Below are 13,278 nucleotides of genomic sequence, written 5' to 3'. Positions count from 1 at the left end.
GGCTGTAATTGGACCCTATGAAATATTCATGTCATCTCCAGGCAAAATCTGGAATATTTTATGCATTTAAACGTAGGCAGTGATTTTCAGCACTAACAAGCTGAGCAACTGTTGCTGTTGGTTGGCAGCCTGCAGGACTCGGAGTATAAACACAAAAGGGGACAACATGGACGTGATTGAGTGCTCGTCTCAGTGATAGAGCTCCTGCTGGTCGGGGAGTGGTGACTCCCCTGCGGGACCCCTCACAGGAAAAAGCTGAAATTAGCAGAGGGAACATCAGTCTCCATCCACCTAAAAACGTCTGTGTGCCAACATTCCTCTGGACTGAACGGTTCTGTCCTTACAACAGAGTCTGGAGACCGAGCGGGGCTCCTCCTGATACCATCTCAGTCCCTCGTCTCATTATCCGCTAGGTTATGAAACACACGGATCCACATGTCTAATGGGAGGCTGAGGACACGGCATGTGTGTGAGACTGCTACCATCTGCCACGACGAGCAGAAACAGCTTCAAGTCTTCCCATGAAAGAAACGAGGAGCTTCATCATCATTTGCTTCATCTTGTAAAATGTGAACGAGCGAACATCAGATTGTTCCAAATCTGCTCCGTGTGTCAGTGAACAAGCTGAGCGATGTGACGTTTGTTTGAAACAACGCTCACTCTGGTTCTATTTATGCAAAGTTTCGTGCACCTCCGACTTATTTTCACTGGTCAAAATCGATGCTGACAGACAGCTATTCTATGGAAGAGAGAGAGTGACATCGCTCATAGTATATCTGGACAATATTTAACACTCCATTCGCCAGAGTTTGCTCGGTTGCTGTACGTTAGGAAGAGGTGTCAACCTAATCTTTGCCTTAACCCAAAGATTAAACCTACAGGAGACATCAGGCCTAACTGTAACTTCAAACCGAGATGATTTTTTTTAAGATACACTGGGAGATTTTTGCTCCTTGTAACGTTACTGCAGCACGGCTGCAACCGCGACTAGACGTCCCTGTAGTTTTTGCAATCTGACTGCTGATAAATTCTCAAACTAACCATCATAATGTGATAACGTTACTGGAAAATAAAGACAAAGGCTTGATAGTGCAAATTAAAAGTATAACCTACATTATTTGTACAAAACTAGTGTAACTCATGAACATCTCTTGGGAGGACAGGCTGACGTAGGGCTGCAAATTAATCGAATATCAATCGCAATCACAATTTTGGCTTCCCCACAATTAAATGAACATGATCGCCTGAGATATCGACGTTTAAAATATGCGTTCTGCTCAGAGAAAACTCCCCAGCATATCAAATCAAGCGCTTCCTAAACTAACATCCAGCCACCAGCTGCTGATCGAGATGTTTTGGCTTCACTTTTGGGTTTAGATATTATCAACCAATGTGTTTATGATTAAATTAAGAGCATCAAATTGTTTATCCAACTCTTAATGTTGCTAATTTTGCTGTTAGTGCGCCAGATTGAAGCATTTAACTTTAAAATGTAGCCAACAAAGGGGTAGGGTGAATAATAATGTATTTTTTCAAATTGCAATATATATATATATATATATATATATATATATATATATATATATATATATATATATATTTATATTTATAGCAGAAAAAAAATTGCAATGTCAGTTTTTTCCAACAACGTGCAGCCCTAATTTGTACATTAGCAGGGACGTAGCACAGCATGAAAGTAACAATAATGCTGTTTATTTTAATGTGAAAGTGCAATAAAATATGTCGTCGCTAAAATCAATGAATAATCATGCTCTCAATATTGATCAACATAATCGTGATTATCATTTTGACCATAATCGCGCAGCCCTAGGCTGACGGGTGGTCACGGAGCTCGCCGAAATGGGTCCAGTATCTGAATCCAAACATATTTCAGATTCAGTTTCCTCTCAGATTTCTTGCCCTGTTAATAGACACCGACACTGTGTTTGCTGGATAAAAGGGCATCAGAAGCTCACATCTCTGTCTGAGAGTTTGACACAAGACTGACAAGCAGACATGATCTCCTCCGTCCTCTCAGGAGTGACCAGAAACCGAAGAGAGAACGAGACAAAGAGAGAGAAAAAGGAGCTAAGGACAAAGAGAGAGAGAGAGAGAGAGAGAGAGAGAGAGAGAGGGAGCTCGCTGACAAATCCACTCTGTTTTTCTTTTCTTTCTTTTTTAAACTCTTTTTCTTCTCTCGCTCTCTCTCCTCTTTTCTCCTTTCTAACTACCATGTGTTTAATATCAGATGTAATCTGTTCCAGACCTCGGGGCTGGGGCTGGATGGGGAGGAGAGAGAGGGGCTCACACTGGGACGCCCGCCATCTTCACACCAGAACCAGACACAAAGACCGGCAAACAGGACTCAGAGCCCGGGACCAAGAGTCTCGTGTAGAAACTGATACATTAAAAAAATAATAATAATAATAGAAGACACAAGAAAATAGTCATTTTTATCCCCCTTTGTTATCGTTCAGCATCTATTCTGAGACGTTTTCTGTTTCTTTGTGGTTGTTTTGTGTCTATCTTAAGTCAATTTGCACGTCCTTGTAGTCATCTTGTAGTTGTTACACATCTCTTTGTAGTTGTTTTTGCATCTCTGTGATTGTTTTGTATCTGTTTTTAGTGGTTTTGCATCTTTTTGTGGTGGTTTAGCATCCACTTTAATCGTTTTACGTTTCTTTGTCATTGTTTTACGTCTATTTTACCTCATTTTGCACCTTGTGGTCATTTTGTAGTTGTTTTTGCATCTCTGTGATTGACAAATTCGGTTTTTGAATGAAAAAATCTGTTATTACTGGATACAGTAAAAAAAACAAAAAAGAATTATAGAAAAAAAGAAAGAAAATAAATTAGGTATTTAATAACAATCTCTTGGCGTGTTTCAGCTATTGGTCAAGAGCTGTGACACGGTGTCATTTCTGGAAAACAAGTCTCTTAATCCTTCAGAAAAACATCCACTTGATGAAGTATCAGAACAGCAAGGATTACGCAAAAATGGTGAAGTCCCACATACTTGTCATGGTTGAAATACCGACAGTGTGACTTGACCATATGTGAGCAGTGTGTTTGGGGAGCGTGTACACATGCATCTGTACGTGTTTGCGTCCGTGTGTGTTCTTGGAAGACGGAGGGCCTCAGTAGATTGTGGATGAAATATGGTTCTAATCTGGACCCGCTCCCCTGACGCTTTCCCCTGGGCCATTTGGTCAGACGAAGGCGGGAGGGGGGGGGGGGTTTGAGCTGGGCCGAGGGGTGAGGGGTGAGGTTTATACTGGCAGGGTGTGAGACAGGCTCCATAACCAGCCAGGAACCTTGTTGAGTAACTATTCTACTATGGAAGAAAGGGGGGATGTGGGGAGCGTGTCGTTGGCCATCTGGGAGCAGTCAGAGCAGTGTGGCTTTCTGTTGAAGAGGCAGCTCAGATGCAGACTGAAGGGGGCAGTCTTGCTCTTGACTTGTGTCCAGCGTAGTGAATGTCCTCTCTGACTGCTTGGTCAGGCTGAGTGGGTGCGTTTGGTGGGTGAGGAGGCTCAAACTAAATATGTAATGAGTACCACTAAAAGGCAATTAAGCATAAAAAATTTAACTTTAAGAAAGATGTGAGCACAACGAGAGAGAGAGAGAGAGAGAGAGAGAGAGAGAGAATGAACATGTATGCTCATTAAAGTGATGAAATACCTTCTGACCGGGTCCAAGTCCTTAATAATGAGTGTTGGGGTGAGGAGGGGGATAGTATTCCTGGAAGAGCATGATGCGGCAGAAAAGAATGGCTATTACCGTTCTGACTCAGGATTTCTGAAATTTACTCCCTATCCTGTGGCCTCTAACAACATGCATGTGTGTGTGTGTGTGTGTTTCACTGTTTATTTCTTTACTCTGACTCCACACACACACACACACACACACACACCAGCAGCAAGCGTGTACCGCAACATTCCCTATTCATAACATGATTCAGAAGTGAGTCATACTGTATACATACTGTATGATTGATGAAGCCTCCTGGGACGAAGGGTCAGTTCAACCAAATAACTAAAAACACTCACTCACCTCTATTAGTGTTTAGCATTTTATTTGACCACTCTCTGGGATACGTGTCTCTGAGATTTCGTGGAGAATGTTGTAGAAAGATGAAAACTGTGATGTGAATTTTATGGAAGTAACCAGACTTGTTTTATTGTTTCCATAAAAGCAAATTGCTTTTGAACGCTTTTTTTAAAAGTATTTATTTAATATTTTGAGCACCACGAATGGAAACTAAATTGAAGTAAATCTTATTGCAGTGGTGGCAGAAATCTCTGAGAAAGATATCTTAAAGGTGCAGTATGAGCAGAAATGGAATATTTTATAATCATAACTGTGTTTTCATTCATGTATAATTACCTGAAACTGAACGGACAAACCAAACTCTGGCTCTAGAGAGAGAGTCTTTCACGTTTTTACGTTACCTGAATGCCACCGTAGTTCTCCGACACGCTTGTGAAACTGCGGTAACGTGAGCCGCAGAGTGTAAAGCCGTGGTGCCGCAAGCCGCCGTCTGAACTTCGTTTGTTCCTAAAGTAGGAGAGGCGAAGGTCTTGAAAGATACGACAGCGTTATCACGGTTTTTATCACAGTCTTGGAAAGGGAGGAGTGAGTGGAGGGGTACTCAGTTGGTTGCAATCTGCAACCACACCACTAGATGCCACTAAATCCTGTCACACTGTCCCTTTAAATCTCTGTAAATAAAATCTAAACTATCTGCATGGTTAGATTAACCTTACACGGCAGCTGGATTCTCGCGATGTCACGCAAACATCCATCTGGTCAGGCTTCAAGTAATGCGTTTGAGTCCGGCAAGCTAGAGCACGGACCAATCAGCGTTTCTCAGTATCAGTACAACAAGTCCCATCCATAAACTACAGTAATGCAATCAAACTATCAGATGATTCAGATAAAGTGAGTGTCTTCTTTCAAACAGGTCTACATGGAACAAAGTCATCCTAACAGGATTGTGCAAGGTCAGCCCCGATCGCTGCGAGTTAATTTATGAAGTGTGTTTAATGGGACAAAACACACTGTCGGTTTCCTGTAAACATCCTCATGTACATTCGAGGGAGGGAGAGGTGGACCTAAACCAGACCTGGCCTTGAGTGTCTGTGTGTCCTGGAAGAGGGACAAATGAGCCAGCGGATTTATATGGAAAGAAAAAGGAGAAGGGGAGTTCTGCAGAAAGTGAGGAGAGGAGGGGAGACGCACTAAAAATTAAACTACGCAGACGTACGGGAGCTCTCATTGGCTGTTTCCATTCAGTGATGACACCATACATATTATACACCTCTACTAAACTAAAGATGACCAGTAAAATACATCGCTGTTAACACCCTTGGCACAGACATGTAAGAGGCCCCCCACCCTGTCTGCATAGGAACAAAACACCCAAACTCAAAGAGTCGACTTTTAGTCATTTTGCGCCCCTTTGTTATCGATTCAGCATCTATTTTTAGTAGCTTTGCGTCTCCTTGTAGTCGTTTTGTATCTCTTTTTAGTCATTTTATGTTCTTTGTGGTTGTTTTGGCGTCTCTTTGTTGTTGTTTTTGCACATCTGTGTTGGCTTTGTACGTGTTTTTAGTCGTTTTGCATCTTTATGTAGTGGTTTTTGCATCTATTTTTAGCCATTTTACGTTACTTTGTGGTCGTTTTACGTCTATTTTACGTCATTTGCACTTCCTCGTGGTCATCTTGTAGTTGTTAGGCATCTCTTCGTAGTTGATTTTTTCATCTCTGTGATTGTTTTGAATCTCTTTTTAGTCGTTTTGCATCTTTTTTTTGTAGTTTTTACATTTCTTTGTGGTTGTTTAACGTTGATTTTACATCATTTTGTACCTCTTCGTGGTCATCTCGTGGTTGTTTTTCTTCTCTTTGTAGTTGTTTTTGCACATCTGTAATAATTTTGCATCTGTTTTTAGTCATTTTGCAACTTTTTGTGGTGGTTTTGCATCTATTTTTAGTTGTTTTGCATCTATTTTTTGTTGTTTGTTATTCTTTGTCATTGTTTAGTGTCTCTTTGTAGTCATTTGGGTTGTTTATAGACATTATGTGTATGTTCTGGGTTGTTTTGTGTCTATTTTCAGTCATTAAGCGCCTGTCTGTGGTGGTTTTGTGTTGTTGTTTTTTTCAGTGACATTTAGTAAGTCAGGGCCCCTGACCCCTTGGGCCCCCGGGCCTGTGCCCTGTGGTGTAGAGGTGAAGTACATGTATCATATATACGGTACGATTATGTACCTTTTACAGTGAAAACTTGGAAAATCTCCAATTAACAGATGTAAAAAAATCCTAAAATGTGATGTTGGCTGCATTTGTAAAATGCATATGTGAAATAATGGCAAATATATAGATATATAAGAGATACAGTAAAAACTGTTAGAAACGTTGTTGTTTTGCTGTGTAGAGAGAAGTGGTAAAATGTGAGAGAAGGTGAGAAATGAAAGGAGCTGTTCGGGGGAGATGCGGGAGTCTCTTCCTCACCTCATGCGTCTCTCGACTTGTTTAGCATTTCAAATGAAAGCCAACAGTAGGGGCTCTTTCAAGGAGTTGGGACTGCAGGATGTAAAGTGTCATCTTTGGGGGTGTTTTTATCATCTTACTGAATAAATGCACACACTTTCTGCAGTGAATATCAAATGACAAGAGTAGAAGACGGCATACAAGACAGAATAGGTTATGTTATCTCAGTCTTGATGGGAACACGGAGTACAAGTTGTTCAGGTGAAAGTAATCTACTTGATTGATGTGCTGTGGGTTTCAGGATGAGATACCTTCGACTCCGGGGGAGAAAAAACAGAATTAGGCAGCGGAAGAAACAGAGACAGAGACATCTGAAATGGGCCAGGGGACATGTCAGCTCACTGAATCCTGAGATATGGCTAAATCCCTGCTTCTCCTATAAATAACTATCACAATCGACTGTATGAACTCTATTTATCTCTGCTGAAGTTATCATTGACCTCTAGGGCAGTCTTGATAAAATCAGTCTTGATAAATTATTAGATGAAAGCAACCAAACTGTGTTGCTTTTGCACAGTTTGGCTCAGAGGGAGAGTTGGTTCTCTTCTTTGAAACTGGGACTATTTTAGTCACAAATTAGTTTTCACTTAAAGTTTTTGTTTTTAGTTTAAAAGTTTCCTTGGAAGTTTCTTCTAGGAACTTTCAGTTTATGTTGATTTTGGCGGCCCCTGTGGACAAAAGCAGTCCACCGCTTTATGTCATAAAGATCTGAAGATACCAGACTCCCTTTAGAAAACCTCTCATTTTACTGCAGCAGGGTCTGACAGTCTGCCCCGATCAGTGCCTAACCTTAACCATCTCGCGAGAGTTTCGCAACTTGTGAGTAACTTTCTAAACTTGACCAGGTCGAGGTGGCAGCGAAGCCGGATCTAAGTCTGTGAGATCTGAGTCTGAGCTGCAGGAGTTTCTGGTGAACTTGCGTGCCATAAATCGTTTCATCTGATGTTGTGGGGAATCACACCCGATGTACACGTATACAGATATTTTTAAAAAACGGATATTTTCACCTACAGTTTAAAATAAAAAAATCTGTCAACATGACCTTCGTTTTACAAAATCTCTACGTTCACAATTGAACGCAAAAACGACTCCAAAGTGAGATCATAAGTTAAGGGTCAATGAGTTTAGTTACCACCCTTCTCTCTCCCTTTCCTTCAGCGTAATTACAGTCAGTTGGATAACAGTTACTGTTCGTAGGGGGCTGGGATTCCTGTCATCACTCTGCTGTCACCAACTGTCTCTTTACATGCATAAATGAGGAAAGGGAGATCATTCAGGTTTATGTCCACGGCCCCTCTGTGAGCTCCAAACCGCCTTCAAAAGCTCATTCAATCACCGTTCGGCTTCCACATGTTTAATGTGTCCCCTGCTTTGGCCTCCTGTGACTGGAACATTTTTAAAATGTAAAGTAGTAATTAGTCCGAGCAGTGCTAACAAAAGTTAAAAAGCCGGTAGTCTGCCATCTTTGTTATTGTTTCTGGCGCCTGCTTATTACACAAAGCAACAATGGGCATGCGTGAAATGAAGAGAGGACGCCGTCGTTTTCCAAACGCTCCGTTCTATCACGTCCACACCGATAAAAAATAACCGGAGATTTTAAAAAATCTGCATCTAGAAATAACCCATCTTCTCGCTGACAGTCTTGTTTGCTTCTGTAGTTCATATAGAGGCATCAGTATTACATTGAGACTGTTTCATAACCAGTTCAAGGTTTATTTTAGAGAAGAAAAAGCTCTTTTCTGTCGCCGTGACTACCTGCACTTCCTGTGCACACACTGTAGAAGCACTGCAATTCATTTTCCACGGACTAACATTTATCATCAGCTGCAGGTTCAACTATGTTGAGAGCAGAACATGGAAAGCAGTTACTGCAAGAATCAAGATACAATGCGAGGATGCCCGGTGTTTGGCCAGAATCAATATCCTGTGTTTCGCTGTTTCTGTTCAAAACAAACAATTTAATCCACAAAACATCCTCAGTAGGCAGGCCTGTACAGGAACTCATACTACACTGTTAAAGTTGTTTTTTAGCCTATAAATCACTTGAAAGACTTAACTTCTAGTAAGTATAATATATCAAAACAATCTCGACCCTACAAGGAACCACCGTAGAATGAAAATGGACAGTTTTATTTATTCTTGGTGGGGTAAAAACAGGGTTTGCTGTCCTCAGCTGTCATTTGCTCTCTCGTCCTCTCCACTCTCTACTATCTCTGCTGTTTTTGTTGCTTTTCCTCCATACAGCCTGAACTCAAAGAAGCCTGCATGGCTTTTTTATTCCTGCTCATATTTCCCAGCTGGGACAGAAATAGGTGTTTTCCCTCCTTCCTGGTGGTACGCCGGCAAGATCTGCCCGGCAGATTTGAGGAGATGGCAGCCTCGCGGTGTTTTCTCATGGCAGGGTGCGGTCGCTTACACTCCGCTTGGCTCAAGCTCAGCAGCTCCTGAGGCGCAGACCCAGAGCACCTTGGCCACCCGTACTCGGCTCTGCCCACAGGCACACACTCACACCACAGGATCAAGGTCGAAGGCGGCCAGATGACGGGGGTGCAGGGTTCAGTCTGAGACGGAGGGAAACTTGGTGCCCTCTGCCAGCGGGGTTCATATGAGCTCCCTCAGGATCACAAGGGGCCGTGCAGCCAAGCACAGCAAATTACACAGAGTGGAAGGTACCTGACCACAAACGCACTAAACAACCCTTCCACTGCCACTTTCACTCAACGTCCTTCTATATACAGAAAACTGTGCATCCTGGCACAAAGGAAAGACATAGTAGAAGAGTGGAGTAACAAAAAAACAGCACAGGCAAATAGGGGTGGGAAAAAAAAACGATTCACCTATGTATCAGTGTTTTTTTATGATTTTGAAATCAATTTTTCAATGCCAGAATCGATATATTTGCTGCATTTGAGTCTATGCGGAGGTAGAAGGAAGTTACCGCTTTTATTGTTGTAGTCTGAGTACAAAATGTCATATCCGTTCTGTATCCGTCAACCAAAACAAACCTCAGCGAGCCGAAACAAAATAATAATTCCTGACAATGACTGATATATTTGACTTCAGGACATCTCTGACTACATACACGCTGAAAATCAAACATTTTTAGTGGATTAATTTAGATTTTTTTCCAAAGTAAAAGTCCCTAGAAGTGTATGATTCAACTTTTTCTCATGGTCTAGTGTTAAAAAAGTTAACAAAAATCACAATAAACTGTAATATCGAATCACAATACATATCAAATCGGCACCCAAGTATTGTGAATTGTCCCGGCCCTACAGCCAAAATGTCTGTGTATGTGTATATACACACCCACACAAAGTATACCTTCTCTCTGTCATGATTACTAGAACCACAGAGGGAAAGTCAGGTTGTCGGATCAGGAAGAATTCACACCAGGTTATGAAAGACAATACGACAGTAATTGCAAAGTAAGTGTGGGGTCTCGCCAGGAGAGCTAGAATCAACAGCCACCCACAGTATGTTTAAGACACAGTAATCTATACAAAATATCCTGGAATTACTGAAGGAAATATCACACAAAAAGGTCCAAATTATGTCCGTGCCTAATATTTAAAGGCTTGAGCTGGTATACACAACAAAACCAACCCAAACACACACAGTGGACTCAGCTAAAAATAGCTCAACGAATCATAGGTGTATAAACATCCAGTAGGAGGGAACTTATTATATAGACAATGAAAACCGCACTGAGGGTCTAGCGCTTTGCACAGCTCACATCATGCAAAGAAAACAATCCATTTCTGAAAATGTGTTTATGTTTTGTAGAGTTAGGAGAGATTAATAATTCAGAGCAGCACACCTCTATAAACATGTGTCTGCAGAGCCCCGTCTTGGAGCGCATTAGTGTGATTGACATAAACTGTGCCCGTGGTGAGCGGTGCACTTGAAGGCGGTCGAATAAAGTGGGAACTTCTTTTCTTGCGGCGCCTCGGCAGCTCTTCAATCTCCTACACATCTGTGATAAGGCTCAACTGGGCCATCTGCTCAGAGATAGCACAGGCAATAACACTCCTGCTGATCCGGCTGGCCCCGATCACCCACAGCACCCCCCCGCAGCCGCCACCGCCACCGCATCACTCATTACTTTCAGCTACATGTCTTCGTCTGTCTGTTTATGTCCGAGCTCCTGCTAGAAGGTGTATACAATATCTGAGTCGGTCATCTAACCGCTGGGAGATAAGGGGTTTGGCTGAGACTCATGTTTGATGGAAAGATCTGGAGCACTGATTGTAAACATTGCCGACGGGTCGGCCTGTCCCGATAATTACATTATATCGACTTATCGTACGATATGGAGACATTAGGGTGCAAAAACCGTAAAAACCGAACCGTTCAATGACGTACAAACCAAACCGTGGGCTTGTTGAACCGCTGCACCACTATCAAATACAGGCCTGCTGATTATTTGATGAGGTGCCAGAGACATACAAGAGGTTATTATCTGAACATAAGCTTACTTAAAAATTAAGTAGCCTGACTTATTTCATGTATAAAATCAATGTTATGGCTTCATATAATATAGAAATATCATTCATTACTATCAATCAATTTATATATTTTGGAGTTCAAACACATTGGAATTGGTTATTTTTTTCTTCTCCCAAATGTGCAAAACAAAAAAAAAGAACTGTTGGCTTGTTGAACCGTTGCTCCACTAGTAATGACCTCGATCATCTTTACGTTATCGATTTATCGTATGATATATGGACATGACATTGATCATTTTTTCTCACCTCGATATTGCCTGTTGTGTTTACATGCATGTTTGTCTACAAAACAATGTCACCAACATTTTAACCAAAATGATATCAGAATAAACAGCAAGGTTTTCCCGACCATTAGAAGACTTGGGCATTGCGCAGACATTTTTTAAAGATTGAGTCAATCTGCGCTCTGCTCCGGTTTCTTGAAATGGAAACACCAACTCAGCCGTTTGCAAAAAGCAGTGACATAGGTTACAGAAGTAAGCTAATCCATAAGGTTATGAATAATGTGAACGCTAGCACTAGCTGAGTCAATTGCAAGTGGAAATAACTGAAAGGGTTAGTTCCGATTTTTTGAAGTGGGGTTGTATGTAAAATTACTGTTTTTATGAATGGAGTCTGGTGGCTTTGAAGAGAGCGCTATAACGGCTTCACTTTCACGTCGGAAGGGGCTGTCTGACGGCGAGGTAGGACGGGAGCAGCAGAAAAACATTTTTAGCCACCTGAAAAAATAAATAACAGTTTAAGCGTAGTTATATTTAGAATATTTTCACCGGTTTACGCCGCCATTCCTGACGGGGAACTGAAGCCGTTATATCGCTGTCTTCAAAGCCACCAGACTCCATTCACAAAAAACAGTAATTTTACCTCACAGAACAGAGGAGTTGCTGGTCTACCGCTGCATCGATTGTGACTTTCTGATCTGAACCAACGTGGCGTCCACAGCAGAACATTGCTTAGCTTCAGTGCCGGTACTCCTCCTGTCTGCTTCTCCAAACTGGGAGCACACCGACCACCATCTGAGTTACTGTAATACACACTGACTATGAATAAGGATATATTACGTATATATATATGTAGTACGTCATTATGCAGAAACCTGTCTGGTCATGTGGGGAAAAGGTTTTAGAATGGCTTGAAGGGAATATAGCATTTTGATACTTCGATCAAAATTTGAATACATAACAAAAACCAATGGGAAGCTACAGAATGATATAAAAACCTAAAAATTAGTGGCATAAAATGATCTTAAAATGACAATAATATTGTTTATTGCAATTATTTCTGGGACAATATATCCTCCAACAAAAGCAGTTATCATGACAGGCCTACTGCCGGGACCTCAACCTCTGCACAGCCAACTATCCCAACCTCTGATCCATGATCATACACTTTCTTATAGACAGACAATGTGAGAGGGTAAACTTGTTGCTGCAGCATCGAGCATTCAACATAAAACATGTCATCCGTCTACAGAGACAACTCAGCTGTGTTTGTGCAACCGAGATCTTCAGAACAATTACGGTGACTTGAGACGTGCATTTATGGGTGTACTGTGGAGATCTGGTTGACGTGCCCCAGACTTGAGCCCTGCGTCCGGGGGGTCGGTACAACCTGCCCCTGCTGTGCTCACATTATCTGCTACAGTACACACTGTATCATGAGCACTGACTAGGAAGATCTAAGACTGGTTCCATTACAACAGAACCTCCCACATACGTTCCCTGCTGCATTCGCTGTGTGTAAGCCTGTTCATGAACTCAACGTGTCCAGACACACTGCATGACGGCTCCCCGCCACAAAACTCTTCTTCTAAGTCAAAGTCTTTTCCTCCTGCAGCCACATGAAGGGGGCAAAGCGGGAGTGGAACACATGATGTAGGACTAATCCCTGCCATGTTCAACAGCCCCACCGCAGGCGCCGAACACGTGCATCTGCACAGCCCAGACTGGAGGCAAGCTTCACTGAACCACTGGCACCTCACGCTGGTCATGTGCCACTCAACTCACTCAGTGGGGGGTGGCTCTGGCTGCAGAGTGAGTGTTTGTTCAGGTGGGGAAAGTATGTAAAAACCTATATTGTGGTTGTGTCAGTGTTGGGGACGGGTTCAAATGGTTCCAGTTCCATTTTGGATCTGGTTCAAGTTGGTAAAATACTCGTATTCGTCCTCATTCTCCACCAAACAAACAAACTACCTAAAAAGATTTAATTCACACCGAGACGC

General features: G+C 42.1%; 1 protein-coding gene across 1 annotated transcript in view; it reads right to left on the bottom strand.

The window, feature by feature from the left end:
• scfd2 (sec1 family domain containing 2) overlaps positions 1-13,278 on the bottom strand; it is a 129,609-nt gene that overhangs the window by 112,270 nt on the left and 4,061 nt on the right. The gene's annotated exons all lie outside the window — the stretch shown is intronic.

Source organism: Sebastes fasciatus, chromosome 5, assembly GCF_043250625.1.
Source record: "Sebastes fasciatus isolate fSebFas1 chromosome 5, fSebFas1.pri, whole genome shotgun sequence".
NCBI classification, from domain to species: Eukaryota; Metazoa; Chordata; class Actinopteri; order Perciformes; family Sebastidae; genus Sebastes; species Sebastes fasciatus.
Note: the sequence above shows the minus strand (reverse complement) of the source record. Positions and strands in the feature narration are given on the sequence as shown.